The sequence below is a fragment of the Hippocampus comes genome, unplaced genomic scaffold (assembly GCF_001891065.2).
Source record: "Hippocampus comes isolate QL1 unplaced genomic scaffold, H_comes_QL1_v1.1 scaffold99, whole genome shotgun sequence".
NCBI classification, from domain to species: Eukaryota; Metazoa; Chordata; class Actinopteri; order Syngnathiformes; family Syngnathidae; genus Hippocampus; species Hippocampus comes.
Genome location: NW_017805134.1, coordinates 17,911 through 28,750, shown reverse-complemented (window position 1 = coordinate 28,750; position 10,840 = coordinate 17,911).

The window sequence follows — 10,840 nt, the reverse complement described above, 5'->3', positions numbered from 1 at the left end:
CTTGTTTGCGTTTTTATGTTGTATTGTAACTGTGTGAAGCACATTGAGTTATCTTGTATGTGAAATAAGATGGATAAATAAAGCTGCCTGGCCTTAGCTTTATGAAACAATTTTCTATTAAATTGTCGTGGCTTGACTGTATCTTTACATTGAATTATCTCCCAAATATTTAGATCTTAAGTTTATAGGAAGAAAAGAAAAAATATTGTCTGTATGAGGGTGTCAAAAAGAAGCTTACACTTTGGCCTTTGGGCCTGAAGACTTTGATTTCCAGTGGACGTTGAGCACACAAGACCCCCCCCTTTCCCCCCACGCTGGCAAGATTACAGGTTTCTATGTGACGGTGAAAAAAAAAAAAGGGGAGTGAGAGCTGTCAGGCAAGCGCGAAGGCTTGACGGCTTGACACACTTTTATTTTGTGCCGTCGGCAGCCCCTAATCACACAGCGACCGCGCCGAAATGTGTTTGTGTCACAGTGACACGTTGCGCTAGCCGTGTCATTTTGTTGTTCTGAGACTCGTTCCTCTCGCTTCTTATAGGCTGATGACAATGATAATAACTTGCCGCTCGCTAACGATGATAATGAGGCATTTCTCTGAAGGATATTAAGATGGTATCATCATCCTCTGACACACAGGGCGCCGGCAGATGAGACCGTGACGAGCAGTGTGTGTCTAATTACGGGATGGCGGCGATCCCGACCGCTCGTCTGTTTGAAGAACATGGCAACTGTACAGCTTCTTCAACTCATTTATTTCGGTAAGTCAACATCATTTGTTTCTAATAAAGTCAAACAGTCAGAGGAACACACAGCAGAGAAAGGACAGAGGGAGTCAGCCGGAACATAGTTAACACAAAGTTTGACAGAAAATCAGGCCCAAAAATAGAAGAGGAAGAATGATGTATATTTATCTCGCAAATGAGTCACAACTCTGTATTAAATATAACATTTTGCACACCATACTTTTCTATTGGGGAGTAATAAAATTTCCAAATCAATCTGTGTTAGGATTGCTAAACGTTAGCAGCTGCACTTCCGTCAAAGACGTCATTTGTTTTGTATTGTCACTTGCATTGTTGCTAGGCAGAATTCTCGGGGCAAGATGACATGTGCCCTTCAAGGCTGGTTAACAAAAAAAAAAAAAATTAAAAAAGCATCTGGAACACTCGGTAAATTATTCCCAAAACTTTAAAAAAAAATCCAAGGCAGGTTTATACATAGCTGTAGCAACTGTAGCTGACTGAATTTGAAAGACAATTTTTTTTTTGTATTAACTTAAAATAAAACAATCGGGCGAACCCCAGTGCTCTCTACAAGGACATGGTGAGCACTGCTAAAACTGCCACTTTGTTAGTCATGAAAAATTCTCAGCGGGATTATTATTTACACCCTAAAACCTGGTTAGAAAAAAGTTTAAATTCACTGATTGCGCTTTCGACGCCATTTTCTTGGCAGCATTGGGGCGGCGGACGCTGCTGCCCCACCTAGCAGAAAAAGGACAGGGAGAGACGCTAACATATGACATATTATTGTCACAACCCAAGTCAAGAGTATTCATTTATTTATTTTGTTTTTGTGTGTGTTACTTTCCCTTTCCTTGGCAATGTGCGTCAAAGGACGCTGTGGCCCTGCGTAGCATAGAAAGGACGAGAAGAAGCGGCACGCATGCTTAGGAAATGATTTCAGAATTAAGGAATTTAAGGCACATATACGTATTATTGCCTCTAGTGGACTATTTAAAATAAATACAAATAATTGGTGTTAATTTGAAGTTAAGTTATCTGCTGCGACAGTGATAAAACTGCAACTGCATCGGTTGATGAATTCACAGGGGCGCGTTGGTTTTCAGTTCTCAAACCCAGTTTTTGAAAATGTAAATTTGCCAGTGAGTCATACCATTCCTTTGCCTTGGTAAAGTGGAAGATGTTTACACCTCAGTGTCGCGACTGCAAACGACCGTGAAGAATAAGAGAAAAATAGCAATAAAACGAACGCGCTTTGAAAGAAGCTTATTTTTCCCCTCCAATATCGTAGAGAGGTTGAGATTCATGGCCTGATCCGTAAACAAGCCAGCAGGGAGTGATTGAGATCTGTTGGCCTCTCTTTTGATGAGCTCCCACTGTGTCTATTATTTATGTTTTTATTTACATAGCTGCCTGTACGCCGCCGCAACAACACAAAAACGCCTGGCGCCATTTGCCCCGCCGCAAATTGATGTCATCTCACGACACCGACGAGACCGCCGCGCTAACAGGAGCCGCTTCGTTTTCAATGCGAATTCTATTCACAATTTGAAATATTCCCTTCTTTCCCCTTTTTTTTATTTCGCCGCGTGCTTTGTCAGCCGCACGTTGACGACGCCCATCCCATCAGCTACAATTAGGAGCTCCGGCAGCACTACATGCACATTGTCCCGGCTCGTTATTGTTTCAGTCACTTACAGGATATGAATGCATAGTGGGGTGGGGGGCGGGGGGGTATTAGCATGCCGGGCCATGCGGTAGCAGCACGATGTGACACCTCGTTACACCCTCCCTGCACCCTTGGGTCGCTCCGGTTAGAAACACCCACGGGGGAGGCCATTAGTGAGGAGGTGAACATGACTTCAAATTTTAATCCAGCCTCTTAAATCTTTTTTAGAACCACTTTCTCTGCATTGTTGTACTTTTTAGACAAGGATAACCGTTATATTGCACTACAGAACACCCCGCATACGTTATCGGGAGGCCACATTGATCGTCATTTTGTTCATGATGAGGAACTCATCACGTTTTGCAGGTGTCCTTATTCTAATGGCATTTTACAGATTTCAAAGCAGGTATGAGCCCCAAAAATGAGCTCAACAGCAGGCCTAAATCTTTGGACAATTCGGCTCCAATAGCCAGTTGGACTTAGCAACATTATATTTTATGAGAGACTATCACAGGCACTTTTAAAACTCATTCAGTACCAGCCAATTCTGGACCAAGTCTGAAAAGATGTTTAAAAACGTCTTTGGGAGTGAATGAGTTAAAAGTGAACTAAAACTGTACGTAAGTACGAACTTGTGGAATTTTGGTGAGGGTCTTGACCAAAATGCACACGATGGACTATGCATCGTTTCTGAATTGAATTGAATGTCAAGGAGAAAATTCAGACATATCCAGGAAGTGCGTTTACGTCAATTGATTTTAATTTTTGCTCTCAGTGAAGGTATTCTTCTTTTTCTGCACGCTTGCATCGTTTATACGAATAACAACGAATCGGCGGTCTGCTGCGCTCACATAGACGCCCTTCCTCACTTTATACATGATGAATCAAACGGGCATTTATTCATATGAGGATGCGAGATGAAGGAGGGGAAAACGCAGGGGTTGTTTTGACTTCCCGGCTGGTCTCTGGAAGCACCTGAGAGTATCAGAAGCGAAACGAGGCCGAGGCTTTGGGGAGATATCTTCATCGCCCCTCCAAAAGGAATGCCAGAGGAGGGCAACTGGCACAGCTTCCGGGCCCGCGCGACACGGCAGGACGCGGCGGCTATGGGGCCACCACCATCTGGCGTCTGTCATTGAGGCGATGCCGTATAATGCGCCCCTTGCCTCTCTTTCGGATTCTTTGCATGCCCGTTCTGAGCGGGACCGCCGCACCTCCTCCAATCCGAAGATGGACAAGGATCTGCGGTGGGATTATGTACTGCGGGCTGCTAATAATGGTGAAGAGTCTCCTGGGCTCACGCTCTCGAAGCAGCAGCGCAATAAAGCCAGGCGCTAGCAAGTGCGTGGCTATTTAATGGAAGGGGAAGCTTGTGAGGCAGCGTGCTATATTTGCAGGCAGCCTCTCTGTTTGAGCAACCATGCCCCCCCCCACCCCAACACACACATACACACACACTCTCCTTGCCAGTGGACCACCACCTTTCTGAGGAGACCTGACATCTCTTGCTCCATGTAGCGTGGGCGACTGCAGACGCCACACAGACGGCAAACGCTGCACATGATTTGGTGAAGTGAAATAGCAGAACATCAACTGTTTTCTTTTAGCGGGATGTATGGATCGAGCAACATTTTGTCATTACAGTGAAACTCCTCGACAACGAAACCTACATGGGCGAAAATACCCCCTAGTGTGAAAAAAATCTTCATGCATTAACACCATTCCCACTCTCCGGCCCCCCATACAACGAAAAAAAACCCTGTTGCGTTATACGAAATCTTATTCTCTGCTCTTGCCTCTCGACGAGATTCACTACAACGAAGTCTAATCCAACAGCGAACTCTACTGCTTCATTCGGAAACGGCAACAGCAACCACCGCACTGGTTTACACATGCGCAGTAGTCCAGGAAGTATTTGTTATTGTTAGTTTCAGATGCAGCAAGAACGTCGCATTGCTAAAATGGCTACAAAACGGACCTTTGGATGTCAAGCAGCTAAGACAAGAAGAGCTCTGACGCTAGAAGACAGGGTAAAAGTGATCAAAATGAAAGACGGAGGAAGCAAAATAAAAGACATTATCCAAGAAATTGATGTAAGTGAATGCTGATCGTAAATTTAGCAATTTCTTTCCCTTTTTTTCTTTCTACACTGTGTGTGTGTGTGTGTGTGTGTGTGTGTGTGTGTGTGTTTACATCTGAGATCAAATTTGCTACGGTGAAAAACCCCCTGTTGTGAAAAATTTCTTGCAGCAAACATGATTTCGTTGTCGAGGAGTTTCACTGTATTTGACGCTTCATTCCGCTCAATTTTTAAAATTTCGCGTTCAGTGCTGCAGCCCAAACGTTTCAAATGTCGGCTTTTACGATTCGGTACCATCTGCCCAGCCCAGAAGTCAGGACGACAACGACACAACAGGGCCACTCTTGTGTTGTCTTGTTCTATTTATTCCTCGATAATGAGAAACCAGCAGAGGGACCAGGTTGCCGCTCGCTGCCAAACATTGACGCCTATGAAAAAAGTTTTCCTCACCCATATGGCTCACCAGCGGGGAGGCGGAGCTTGACTCCACCGCCTGGGTGTCAGATCTCAGCTCTCACGAGGTCATCATGATTCATTCGGTTTTCGGGAAAGTTTTGGGGAAAATTTGATTCCTGCCGTCATAATTCGCGGGCTACTTTGTCCACACACATTAATCCCAGATTTGGCCGTGTGTGTGTGTGTGTGTGTGTGTGTGTGTGTGTGTGTGTGTGTGTGTGTGTGTGTGTGTTCACAGAGGAGCGCTGTGAGACCGATTGCATACTCTTGGAAGGTTTGAGGGGGCACAGATTGAGGATGGCACGCGTGCAAATGTTTAATTCAGCACCACGCCACCAATCGAGCGTCGGGGCCAAAGTCGAGCAGGCAGCAGGCTGGCTCAAGGCGGGCTCACATGTAATCCCCCGGCGTCACAAACATGGACGCCCGCGCTCCTGGAGAGTCGTCTGATGTTGTGGCGCTCGTGACTCGGCGCTCACTTGCTCCCTCCCCATGTGTCACTGCGGATTAAGTGGAAGCACAAATTCGAGCAAGGGCCAACTGTAAGCATCAAGTAAAAATCTTTTTTTAAGGGTTTTTTTTAATGACCAAATTCAGCGTAAAAGAAAATATCAGAGTGATGTTTTTATTTTTCAAGATAAAAACTTAATACTCATCCCCCCCAAAAAAATTGAAACAAAATGAATCCATTTCTTGATCAAATAAGTTGAAAATAAACTGTACAGAAAAAAATTCTTTAATTTTGGGAAAAAAAAACAATTTTTTTCAAAAATAGTTGGATATTTTTTCAATTAAAGAAATATTTTTCATGCAATATTCATATTAGTAAAAAAAAAAAATCACAATCTTACAAAAATAGTTACATTTAAAAAAAAAAAGTTTGAGTCGATGGCGGTGTTAGGGTAACCTCTGGCACCGAGACCAGCAGCATCCAAAAACTAAACACGAACCCCCCCATCCCTCTGGAGCGTATCTAACGACCTCATGGGCTGCGATCAAACCAACCGAGCATGACGTCATTATTATAGACCCCCCCACCCCAGGTGGGACCACGCTTGTCTTGACCTATTACAATCACGCTATTCGTGTGCCCGATGCGCAACCTAATGAAAATGTATGGAGACATTTAAGTCACGTAAAATTCATGTTTCATTCCAGCGAGTCGGGAGTCCTTTCAGTCATTCTGCCTCGACAAAAAAAATACGATCTTCACATTTGATTGACACTGGCATGCAGGTATTCATTTTACACTGCGCTTCATATTGTGATTGGGGCGTCATGCAAAATGTGACAATACCGTGGTGCATTGACTCACCATTGTGAATTTGTTCTGTGACAACGCACGCTCATATCGTAAAATATTCGTATCTGAAATCGTAAAAGGTTATTAACCCTTTCAGGGGCTGCGGTTACTACAGTGGACAGCTGATCATGTTGTCAAGTTACAGGGTGCATGAAAGGGTTCATTTGTTGCAGCCCTTGTTTTCCTTCTGGTGTTTGAGGGGGCAATAAAACACATTCATAGGAACAGAAACGAAAAAGAGCTTTAATAACAAAGCTGCCTTTATAATTACATCGTCTGCCTCAATATGCTGCTAAATTTTGAGTTGAAATATCCGTTGCGATAAGCCACATTTGTTGCTATTCACTAGCCCATCGATGGCCTTTTTCAGTGTGTGTTCATATCAGGCTAACAGACATTCAAAGAGTTGTGGTGGTTTTAAATTCAAGTGCGGGTTTAATTTGTTTCATGTTTAGTTTGACGGTAGACTTCAACTGGGGGTGACAAATCACAACTTGACGCTTCATTTTTGATATGCTACTACTAAACTACTGTCATGAAAATGGCAGGTCCTGCATTAACATCTGACAGGGCATTATTTTCACTGAAGCCATTTTTTTGGTTTGTAAATTAAGTTTCATTTAAAAAAAAAACACTGAAATATGTCACTTTACTACTAATAGTAATTCCTCATCTGGCATGAACATTTGGAACATGGCACACCTTGATCTTCATGCAGTAGCTGTAACATGCAAACATGAGAGACAATTTTCGACCCCTGCCCCCCCCCCCCCGCACCCATATGCACCTTTTCTCAGCTGGACCGACTCTCCCGAGCCGCCCCCTTTTCAATCGTTTAGTATCTGACGAAACCTCCCGCTTTCTATTCATTTCCCGCCTTTCAAGCGGGGAGGAAATGAATCACGGTGCTGTCAAGGAGAGATGCGGGAGCAATAACAGCGTGGGGTGGGGGGAGAAAACTTTCATACTACTGGTCGTTTTAGTCCAGCGGTACACTTGGGATGTCTTAGCGGGGATAGCTACTCTCTCAATTCTAACGGACATGATGGTGTCATTTCATCTATCGGTCTCCTCTCCGCCTATGTTGACATCTCCCAAACACTCTGTCAAGCAAGCTTTTAAGGAAGTATTTCGGATTTTCAAACTTACACCTTTGCCAGAAATCCACCCCCACCCCCCCCCAAAATCGATTTGGATCAGCACCATATTGCCAAGTCAGTTTACAACAGGCTGCCTCAAAACAAAATGGCCGTCATTTGTAATGAAGGCCATTAAGGACGACTTCTCAAATTCATTTTTCAGTGTGGGCTTGTGGGAAGTATTCCAATTTTTTTTTTGGGGGGGGTGCGGGTTGCTGTTAACGACTGAGTGTATAAAAGCTGAGATGTAACAAAGTGATTGAAAATGAGTTATATTCCATATTCCAACCGAACCGTGGTGCCTGTTTTAGATGTCGCCCGAATAACTCATCAAATGATCAGAATAGTTGTCAGGTGTCTGAAAATCTTACTGATAAACTAACCGTTTGAATTAAGTGTGATTGGAGGAGGGAGACATCGAAAACAGGCTGGGTGATATTATAAGTGTGAGTTGGAGTGTGAATGCTTGTTCGTCTCATTGTGCCCCGTCGTTGACTGGAGACCGGTTTTCAAATCGAAATGTATGGGCTCAACTTTTTAGAGCATATACAATTGTCTGCGGGGCTAATTATGACGCACATTGTGTTCTGGGTTGGGTTTAGATTTAGATTTAACTTTAAATTTGTGTTGTTCGTGATGAACACATCAAAATCTCAAGCCCGGACTAATGAACTAAATCATTATGAAGAAGACCGAAGAATAAATAAATTGCATTTCGATTCGCTAATTTCCACCGTAGACTCCATTTTATATTCCTGGTTTTTGTGGCGCACCCTTCTCGCAATATGCGTGCACATGCTCGTTGCCTTTTAGCTTTCTTGCGCTCGCTCCTCTCGCCCCGTGTTGCGGAGCACACCACTATTTTGAGGTCTGCCATCTGTGCAGGTGCCATAGCATCCCGGCATCTCTCGCTGGATGGATCAGCGCGTGATGATGTGCCAGGTTCTGACTGGAGGAGAACTGGCCCGCAGTGCGTGACTTGCGGGGTCATTGGCGCAAACGCGCACATACGTTCTCTCTCTCTCTCTCTCTCTCTCTCTCTCTCTCTCTCGCTCGCTCGCTCGCTCGCTCGCTCGCTCTCTCTCTGTGTGAATTGAGAAGTGAAGAAAAAAATTCGGGAAAAGCTGCAGCATGAGAGGAGCGAAAGCCTAAAGGGACATGTAGCAGATATTACACACTTAAGTGAATCGAAAGGAAGAGTGTGAGTTTATTCAGGGGACTTCTACACAGACGGCGTTTTTTTTTTTTCTGAGGTATCCGGTCCACTTCTTTATTGGACACTTTGGCTCTGCCAAACAATCACAAGTGATGACTAGGGGCCAAAGATTGCTGAATTGGGAGCAGTTTATCTTCACTGACCCAACTTGAGTTTATGAGTCTTTATCAGGCCTGTTTAAAGATGAAAGGCCACAATTTGGTGCCCAGCGCAAGTCGAGCACAAAATGCGAATGGGTTAGAGGTTTCTTGCTTTTGGCATTTTCATAGACGGGCGCAGTCAGAAATGGGCGTTTGCATCGTGGTGGGACTGAACACGGCGAAGTTGATTCCCGGCCAATGAAAGTGGTTCCCTTTATTCCATTTCAATTTAGCACAGGAGAGACACGCGCGGGCTACGTTGACAAAAGCGTAATGGACTCACTGGAGATCGGCGCATGCAAAGGTTGTTGATAAAGAGCTCGTAACTAATGTAAAATTGGCCGCTGTCAAAGTGGCCGCTCTGAGATTTTGCTATCTGTGTGTTTTATTCAATTCCCTTTCTCATTATTGTGAAAGTGCTTCTTTTGTCTCGTGCCGACTAAAGGTTGAAGATTTTACCCTTGATATTTGGAGAGGGTTTTTTTTTTTTCTTTCAACATTGCATTCCTCCAGTGTTTTCAAATGCAACAGTTTGGAAGGACACTTGAGTTGGAATTTTTTTCAAAAACTAGTGTCAGTCCAGCTGATCCACAGTAATACATAGCAAAATAAAAATGCCGCAATCATTGGCTGACTCAAATCAATCGAAGATCATAAATGTGTCTTTTTTTCTGCCTCCAATTCCGAAGAGGCTGACATGTGTCATGCATTTAAAAATAGTCATGGCATATAAAATGTCTTTTATGTTTTTTTCCATTTAATTCCAAAAAATAATTTCAATGGTATATTTGATTATTTTTTATTTTGTTTAAATGTTGTTGTTTTATTTTGCCCTCTAATTTTGATTAGATTTTAGGTTTGTGATTTGTGATTTTTATTTTTCTACTCCATTTTCTTATGTTGATTTTTGGTTTTTAAATTCTATTTCGTATTATTTTATGTCCTTTTTTTTTTTGTTTTTCAGTTTTGATTTCTGATTTTTTTTTAAACTTTTTTTTTTAGATTTTCTTTTGATTTATAATTCTAACTTTTAATTAGAAATGTATTTATTTGCTGGACTATTTAAAAAAATTTTAAATATCATACATTTTCAAGTACAAGTAAACTTGAGGTAAAAAAATGATGATACCAGGTGAAAGATGAGACTCAGGATGTGTTTTCCAGCCAGTCAGCTGCCTTCCCCCATGTTTCAAACACGTGTTGCTTGTCGTTAGGTCTGATTTATTGACTGCTCTTCAAAATCTTCTGTTATTTCCATTTGTTCCCGTTGTGAACCAAATTTCAATTTGTCATACTAAGCCGCGGTCAGTTGGCCCGCCCGCTGCAAAAAGTGACACTCGGGCATTCCTCGAAGTCCTTTTCCAAATGAAACTTTTCAATTGGAACGAGCCAAAGGCCTTTTTAGATCGTCGAATCGGCCCAGTAAGCACATCGACTCCGCCGTGACATATTGCAGCGGTAATCACAACGTGTCACCAAGATGTATTATTAGCATCATTGGCTCTAAACTTGCATTATGACGTGTCAGGGACATCGGGGCCAACACGCCGCTCGACCTCGCCATCATCAATCTTCGCCAATGCGCTTGCCGCCTGCTGCTTTTTAAATAAGTGCATTATAGCCAATTTTTTTTTTTTTTTTTGCAGAGGGGAGAGGGAGTGGAATTAATTAGCGGGCGTTTTTTTTTTTTTTTTTTTAACGCCCCATTGAGTGATAACCTTTCAGAGGGTATCAATTCAAATGTACCATCTGGAGTTTTTAAATCATCACCATGGTCTCTGTGGACGACTATCATGCTTTTTTTTTCCCCGACAGCTCCGCGCCCGTTTATGCTCATTCGTCAAAATATTAGGGATGGGTCAGTATCACGATAAAGCTTTTATCGGATAGCATTTTTGGACTGAATCTAATTTCACATGTGAAAGGTGAGCCGAATATTGTCTGATCGGCTCGGTCTGAATTGAAGGCGTCGCGGTTGACCTCCGAACAGAAGCGTTATTTTTGCAGATGAGTGGCGAGATTGTGTCTTTGACCTTCAGATCTGTGTTGCTTTCGATGCAACGCTGATCGATACGGCACACGAGTGTCCCTGAT